Source organism: Lipotes vexillifer, unplaced genomic scaffold (genome assembly GCF_000442215.2).
Source record: "Lipotes vexillifer unplaced genomic scaffold, Lipotes_vexillifer_v1.1 scaffold327, whole genome shotgun sequence".
Taxonomy (NCBI): Eukaryota; Metazoa; Chordata; class Mammalia; order Artiodactyla; family Lipotidae; genus Lipotes; species Lipotes vexillifer.
In genome coordinates this window covers 969619-976963 of record NW_006771143.1, presented here as the reverse complement: position 1 = coordinate 976963, position 7345 = coordinate 969619, and the positions used below count along the sequence as shown (strand labels likewise).

General features: G+C 38.4%; 1 non-coding gene across 1 annotated transcript; it reads right to left on the bottom strand.

Annotated features, from left to right (window-relative positions):
* Nucleotides 1-6388: 6388 nt before the first annotated feature.
* TRNAG-CCC (transfer RNA glycine (anticodon CCC)) lies at nt 6389-6461 on the bottom strand. The gene has a single exon. It is a non-coding gene; the product is annotated as a tRNA-Gly (tRNA).
* Nucleotides 6462-7345: the final 884 nt, after the last annotated feature.

Here is a 7345-nt window from a genome sequence, read left to right as displayed (position 1 = left end):
TCCATCTTAAGTGAGAAATCAATGTTTGAAGAACTCCCTTTTCTGGATGTGAAAAAGGTTTGGAATTTAGAAATAAAATCCTCCCAGAAATAGAGCAAGATTTAGCATACTTCATATACATCTATGAAAAAGGGAAATTAAGGAGAAAAGGATTACGAGTTTTTCATAAAGGTTTTCGTGACTTCAAACTTCCTTTCATATTCTGTAAGTTATCATAGGTCATGGTGTCAAATCTACCAATATCTAAGTCAAAATGTTGAAATTTCTTGTGTCTGTATCACTTCAAGGGGGTCCACTAAACACAATCCTCCTTCCCTGCCTGGATTCTGGATCAACTGAAATGTAAGGCAGGGAAGAGGGTTGATAAAAGCCATAATATTACCGTTCTTACCAAGAGAGGTAGGTTGGAAAATATAGTGTATATCTGCAGGCACATGTGATGCTGAACTCTAGAATTAAAATCCCGAGATGGGCAGGAAGAGCCTGTGTTCCCCAAAAGGGCATTTCCATCCCACTGTCTCTCAGAGGGATTTAGTAGTTTGAGTAACTGGGAAATTAAAACCAAGAGTTTGACTTCTCTGATATGAAGCAGCTGAGAAGTCCTGCTCTCTGCCTGCAGTTCACTCAATAGGAATAGAGGACAGCTGAGTGAAGCCTGCCCAGTTCTGTCTTCCATTGTAACAGGTATTTTGATCTATTACCTGCCCAGGGACAATGACTAAGGTGTCAATCTTGAGCGCCTTTCAGAATCACCCAGAGGACTTGTCAAACCCCAGATTGTTGGGCTCCACCCACAACAATATTGATTTGCATTTCTGATGGGTTCCCAGGTGATGCTGATGCTGGTGGTTGGTGGGGGAGGGAAGGAGGATGCGCCATACTTTGAGGCCCACTGGCACAGAAAGTGGTAAAGAGCATCCCATTTCATCAGTGATGGGCGCAGGGGCGGGCACCCAGTGGCGACACGTTTGCTGGATTGGACTGAATATTAATATGTTGCTTGATTTCATGCTAACTAGCATGTGAAAACAAATTTTGAAAAGATTTTATATATGTCAGTCTTGAACTTTCACCCATTTTTAAAACCAAACTTCATATCATCTTCATTTGAAGTTCTTAATTCTTATTCACCACTTTCCAGAGCAGACTGGTTATGAATCAGGAAAGACTTGAAGCTATAGTGCTGCAAACATGCCTATTTTTGTACAGTTTCCTTCTGAAAGTACCAGAAATTCTCCCCAAAAGGGCATTTCCATCCCACTGTCTCTCAGGGGGATTTAGTAGTTTGAGTAACCAGAAATTGAAACCAAGAGTTTGACTTTTCTGATATGACTCTAAAACATTTGAAGGCTTACTTATCTTTTCTCATCTAGCAACTCCTTCTATGTATGTTCCCTCACGCTATAGATAAATCTTTCATTCAACATTTCTAAATTACATTCAGACTTTTCACAAATTCAGAGAAAATTTTTGTTCTCAGTTTTGCAGTGAATTAAAAAAAAACAATTAGGCCATATTAAGTTAAAGGTGATCTAGCTAACAACACTTCACAAATTTCAGGTCCTAAATAATTTAAAAGAAACCAGGACTTTGAAAGGAGAGAATTGTTACAACTGCAACATGAATCCAGAACCCAGAAATGATACAATAGGTTCACAGGGTTTTATAGAGTTATAGAAGCTTACTTGAAGGAATTCTTTTTAAAGAACTTTGTGTAGAGCCGGAATAAATTGAATTCTATGAGCCACTCCTTGACTGCCCCCTACTGGGTAAATTTCAAAGTGCTGACCAGAGTATAGTACTTGGATTTAAGATTTTACCGAAAACATTTGCAGTGAGTTTTTTTTATAGATTTTCAGATTTTATGGAAGGCTTGTGTAATCCTTATTTCCTATATCTCTATACTACCAAAAGTGATTTCTTTCAATTATATTTAATCCTTGATGATACATATCTTGACTTCTCATTTGTACTAGTCACTTTGTCTAAGGGGTTTTCAATAATGATAATGAAAGCATTGCACTCAGGGATAACCACAGACAAGAAATTCAGTGTATTGCATCTTCAGTGAGGAAGCCATCCCTTCGTATACTTCAGTGAAAGACATGAGTTTCTGAATGCAGGAGCTGTCACAGGCTGTAGAGATGATTTTTGGTAACAAGTGCTTTCCATGTCATTTTATCATTTTATACCTCAATTTATCTACACTTATTGATAGCAACTAAATATGGACTTATAAAAAATGTATTGGAAACTAAGTTGCTTTTTTAAGGTTTAAGGGAATATCAGTAAGATGACAAGTTTCCTTAAATATTTGGGGGATGGCAGATGTGGGAGTTAAGTTTAGGTAGTTAATGTGGATTTACTTTTTAAAGGTCTTACCGTAATTCTTGTATCCTGAGTTTCTTGGCCTGTGAACTGAGACTGTGGGTGGGAACAGTTTAGGTATAGATGATGTCTTATAAGCCAGGCCCATTTGTCTCCCGTGTTCACTTGTCACAAGAATTAAAGCAGAAGGGCTGATTTAGCTTCCAGAAGAGGAAGTTGCTAGGGCACAGTTGCAACCCCACCCATTATCGGACAAGGTGTTTCTGCAGAATAAAAATCCAAGATTTTACAAAGGATAGAACTTGCACTATAAACCTGAGGGTCTAAAGTAATGTAATGAATCTAAATAAATCTAAGCCCACATCACATTGAGTGTCAAGACTTCAGTTTTAGTCATTATTATTCTGGGGCTTCTCCTACCCTAGGTTCAGGTGAAGATCCCAGTAGTCTTGTGCAGAGCAAAATATTGGGAATGGCAACTTCAGTTATCCATCCCCCGTGGATTGCCCTGACTCTTATCCAACACCCAAGTCCATGTGTGCTCCCCACACTATAGGGAGGAGGTGCAGGTCTCCACTGCTCCCAGAACCTGCAGCCTTCCTGCCCCCCAGTCTTGGAGAATCACTACTCTCAACACTTTCTAATCACCTCTCTCCTGCCCTTTCTGGGTCACCCATCGTAATTTCCTTAATGAGTTCAGGTTATCATTATAGCCAGGACGAAGGATTGTCTTCCAATGATTTCTGTGGGAAGGCTTGCCAAAGGACCTCCCTGGAGGCAGACAAACACCAAGGCAGGAAAAATGATGTAGAGAATAAATATAACTCTGTTTCCATCCTTTCTGATTCTTTCACAGAAGTCAAATTGAGAGTAGTATTGCAGCATCAATAAATTATTCTGCAAAATTAGGGAGAAAGGAATGAAATGAGGAAGATATGAGGCTGGGAAACTGGAAGAAGATTTAGATAAAGTGCATCATTTCTTTGCATCTTTGTAATTCATTGTTTGACTTATTTATTTCTACTGCCATCTGCTGGTGCACAGGAATTTCTAGTGCACGGAACCAGAGGGAGAAAACTTAACTCTTTAATTTGTTGCAGCCTAAACAGATTGTAAGAGTTGAAGATAAGCCGCTTTAGGGAATCATAATCATAAAAGGTTAACAATAGAATACTAGCAATGCTTTAAATACAAATCAAGTTGTAATATACTGGGGTAGAGGTCTATAGAAAGAGGAAAGAGACAAGGAAGTGGATATTTACAATGCCAGGGGTCAGTAGGTTGGAGCCAGAATGCTGCTAACAGTTGGGAGACTTCATAAATGTTGTGGATACAGTGCTTCACGGGGTCTTCTGGGCTCCTGTCGTTATTCATGCAGTTACAGAAGATAAAGTAATCCCGGAGTATATTTGAACTGCTCAATACATTTTCCACTGAAGGCTTGCTCATCTCTCGCCCATTTTGCTCTTTACCTAAAACAGCATCATCTAGAGTTGAGGGATTCTTATTTTTTTAAGAAAAGCTGGACAACATCAGGCAGTGTAAAATCTCTCTTATATGCCACTGGGGGACAAATTAATATATTCTACAATCTGAAAATTAGACTCCATGCTGCACACAGTAGCCTGAATGTGCAGGACTGCCTTGATGTCAATCAGTGTATAGTCTTGAATTAATATACATCCAAAATCAAAACAAAGAAACAAAGCATTCTGCACAGAAGCGTGTTGTATATGTTCTTGACCATTTACGGAGTCAACATCTAGGCTATAAAAAGATTTCTCAAGATCCTGGATTCAGCAAGGGCTAAAACATTTAATGACAGAATGAACACCGTCAGTGGTGCTCTTGAGAGATTTCAATTCCACAAAAGGAATCAACGGCTACTGAAGACACTGCTGTTGTGTAACAGGTTAGGCAACTGTCTCAACATCACAAATGGAGAGATTTCTGAGATCATGATGAAGTTGTAGAGTTGATGATAAACTCATTCACCTTTGCTACTTGAGTGAGTTAAATGTGGTATTTAGAGAATATAGCCAATGGACAATGAATTAGTCAATGCTTTTATTCACAAATAACTCCCAACTTGGACTAGCTTAGACAAAATAGGAATTTGATGGTTAACAGAAATCAGCTGAAGTTTATATAGACAAATCACAGGAAGATCAGAGATCTGGTTGGGCCTTAGAAACAGCTAAAATAAGGGTATTGCTTGGGTGCTTTCAGTGTTCATCAGCTCTGCTTCTCAATTCATAACAGCTTCATCTCTAGTATAGAAAGTCTTTCCTCACAGGAGGTATTATGTCCTCTAACAGCTTCCTAGATTTCCATGCCCACCACTCCTGCCACTTAAAATTCTTAGGGAAGATTATTGACTGGCTTGAATCGGGGGCCAATGTATGAACCAACCACCTGAAGCCACAGGTAACATGGAGTAACGGTTAAATCCTGATTGCCCAAGTGTGGTTCTGATACTTAGTAACTCTTGGACAATCTACTCAACTTCTCTGTGTATCAGTTTTCTCAACTGTCAAGTGGGGTTATAATAGTACCTAGTTTAGAAGTTTATAGTGGGAATTAAAAGGGACGTTACTGTGGGAATTAAAAGAGTAGTAAAGTGCTTAAAACTATGCCTGACACAAAATAAGCACTGTTTAAGTGGTTGTTTTCCTTCTAGAAGAGCAGTTCTCAATCTTGATCATATATTAGAATCATTCAGGAAACTTTAAAAAATACTTGGTGACTTGGTCTCATCACCAGATAATTGGTTTGGGAGTAGAGCCTAGTATCAGGATTTTTAATATGCTTCTCAGAAAATTCTATGTGCATCCAGGATTGAGAACTGTTGCAGTAGATTATAAACTCTTTTGATGGAGGGATTTTATGTCCACCATTCAATCTTCAGTGCTTAAAACCATGCCTAGCACACAAAAGATGCTGAAAAGTATTTGTTGAATAAGATAATGAAGCAGCTATAGAAACTGCTATATCTAGTTGAATAAAGCCCGGTGTGTGTGTGTGTGTGTGTGTGCACACACACACACACGCATGCACATGTGTGCATGCTCACACATATATACGTACACACACTACATTTATGAAGAATACTGGGCCTGCTACAGATTGCAATACTCTACACAACAGAACTTTAAGTCTAAATGCTATTCAAAATACACAGGCAGATATCTCTTCCCTCATGTTATCAAAATGGGCACAGACGTGTACATACAGCATGTCTTCTGTTTTAAACCTTTCAGCGACTTGCAACTGCATTAAAAAAAAAAAGTTACAGGCAATTCTCATTAGTCATGGTGTTTAGGTTCTACAGAGTCACCAGGAACAGTGAGTTAGTGAATATGGAACCATTCTCCTAGGCAATAAACAGGGTTAAGTTCCTACAAGCCTGTAGTCTCAATATATGTGTATATATTGGGGGATTACTACTCCCAAGCCTTTTTATACTGTTAGCTGCATTAAAAGCACCTTACTCTGATGAATTCATTGACAAACCAAACTGAAGGAGTCTGTGTGGGTAGAGAGAGTAGAGAGAGTATTACATGACAAAGTGACTAGAGAGCATCAAGTGCTGTGACCAGGCCAAATTTGATACGAATCAATTTACCATAGCTTTGGAAAATTCATGGTCAAATATTTCTCCACTCCCCATGAGATAAGGTCATGATCAAGAAGAATAATTTTGAGTTATTCCTTCTCTCTATGAGATAAACTGTGGGATAGAGTTACATAGAAGTTGCATGATAAAATTCAATTCCAAGGATTGATTTCCAACTTTCTGAAAAAGCAAAACATGCAGAGGAGTCTGCTTTAAATGACAACATTATTGCTCAGATGACTTGGTTATGCTTCACATAACTTGGCTGTACACGTTTGAGATAAATATTACCTATATGTATGAGGTATATATGTATGTTTATGTGTATATAAGTATGTATATAGATATATGTGTGTGTATATATAGGTATATTTATTTATTTATTTAATATTTATTTATTTATTTTGGCTGAGCTGGGTCTTAGTTGCGGCATGCAGGATCTAGTTCCCTGACCAGGGATCGAACCCGGGCCCCCTGCATTGGGAGTGCAGAGTCTTACCCGCTGGACCACCAGGGAAGTCCCAGTATATAGATTTTTATATATTTTAAGACTAGTTATAATTCCCAATTGTGTGAATCATTTTACAAGTTGAAGAAAACCAAAAGTTAAGACAAAGAACCTGTAGTCCATATGTGTGTGTCTTTACAGTTTTAGGAAGAAATACAAACAATGAGTCTGGCTTTTACTTTTTCATTCAGTAAGCTATTTGGACATAAGATGTGTGCTTTCCTCATTAAGACCTTATTGTCCTTAGCTTCTATTTTGGAATCTGCTGCCAGGTAATGGATTTCTAATTACCTTTGTGACCAATAAAGAAAGGTTTAGAAAACCAGATATTAAACTAGGATCTAATTTCCGCACAAAGAACATGTATAGAAAGATGAATATTCCAAGTTTTTCACCTTGTCAATGTTCAAACAAAATCATTCAAATTTGTCTTCAGTAAATGTGCACTTTATGTTCTTTGAGTGGTGAGGAAAATAGTCAGTCCTACACTGAGATGACATAGCAGTTTGCCTATATACCAAAAGTCCTTGACTGTCCCCAGCTAAATACTTCATAGTCTGCCTTTACCCTGTATTATTCTTAATTTAGTTCCCCAAATTAGGAAACAAAATAGGGGATCATGCCATCAGAGCATGTCTACCAACTTGTTCTTGTGGTATCTAAGTCAATCCACTCTCCTATTCTAGATCTCAAGGACAGTCTAAGATCAAAGGCTCACACAAGGTGGGAGCTTGATCTAACTCCTTTTTAGCAGGACTGAACAAAAGAGATACCAAGACAGATATATAGAGTGGGCCAGGGTGGGTGCATCTCTGCTCTTGTTCTTTTTTTCTTTTTTTTTTTTTTTTTTTTTTTTTTGGGTTTGGGGGCCCCCCCCCCCTGGGGCCCCTCCC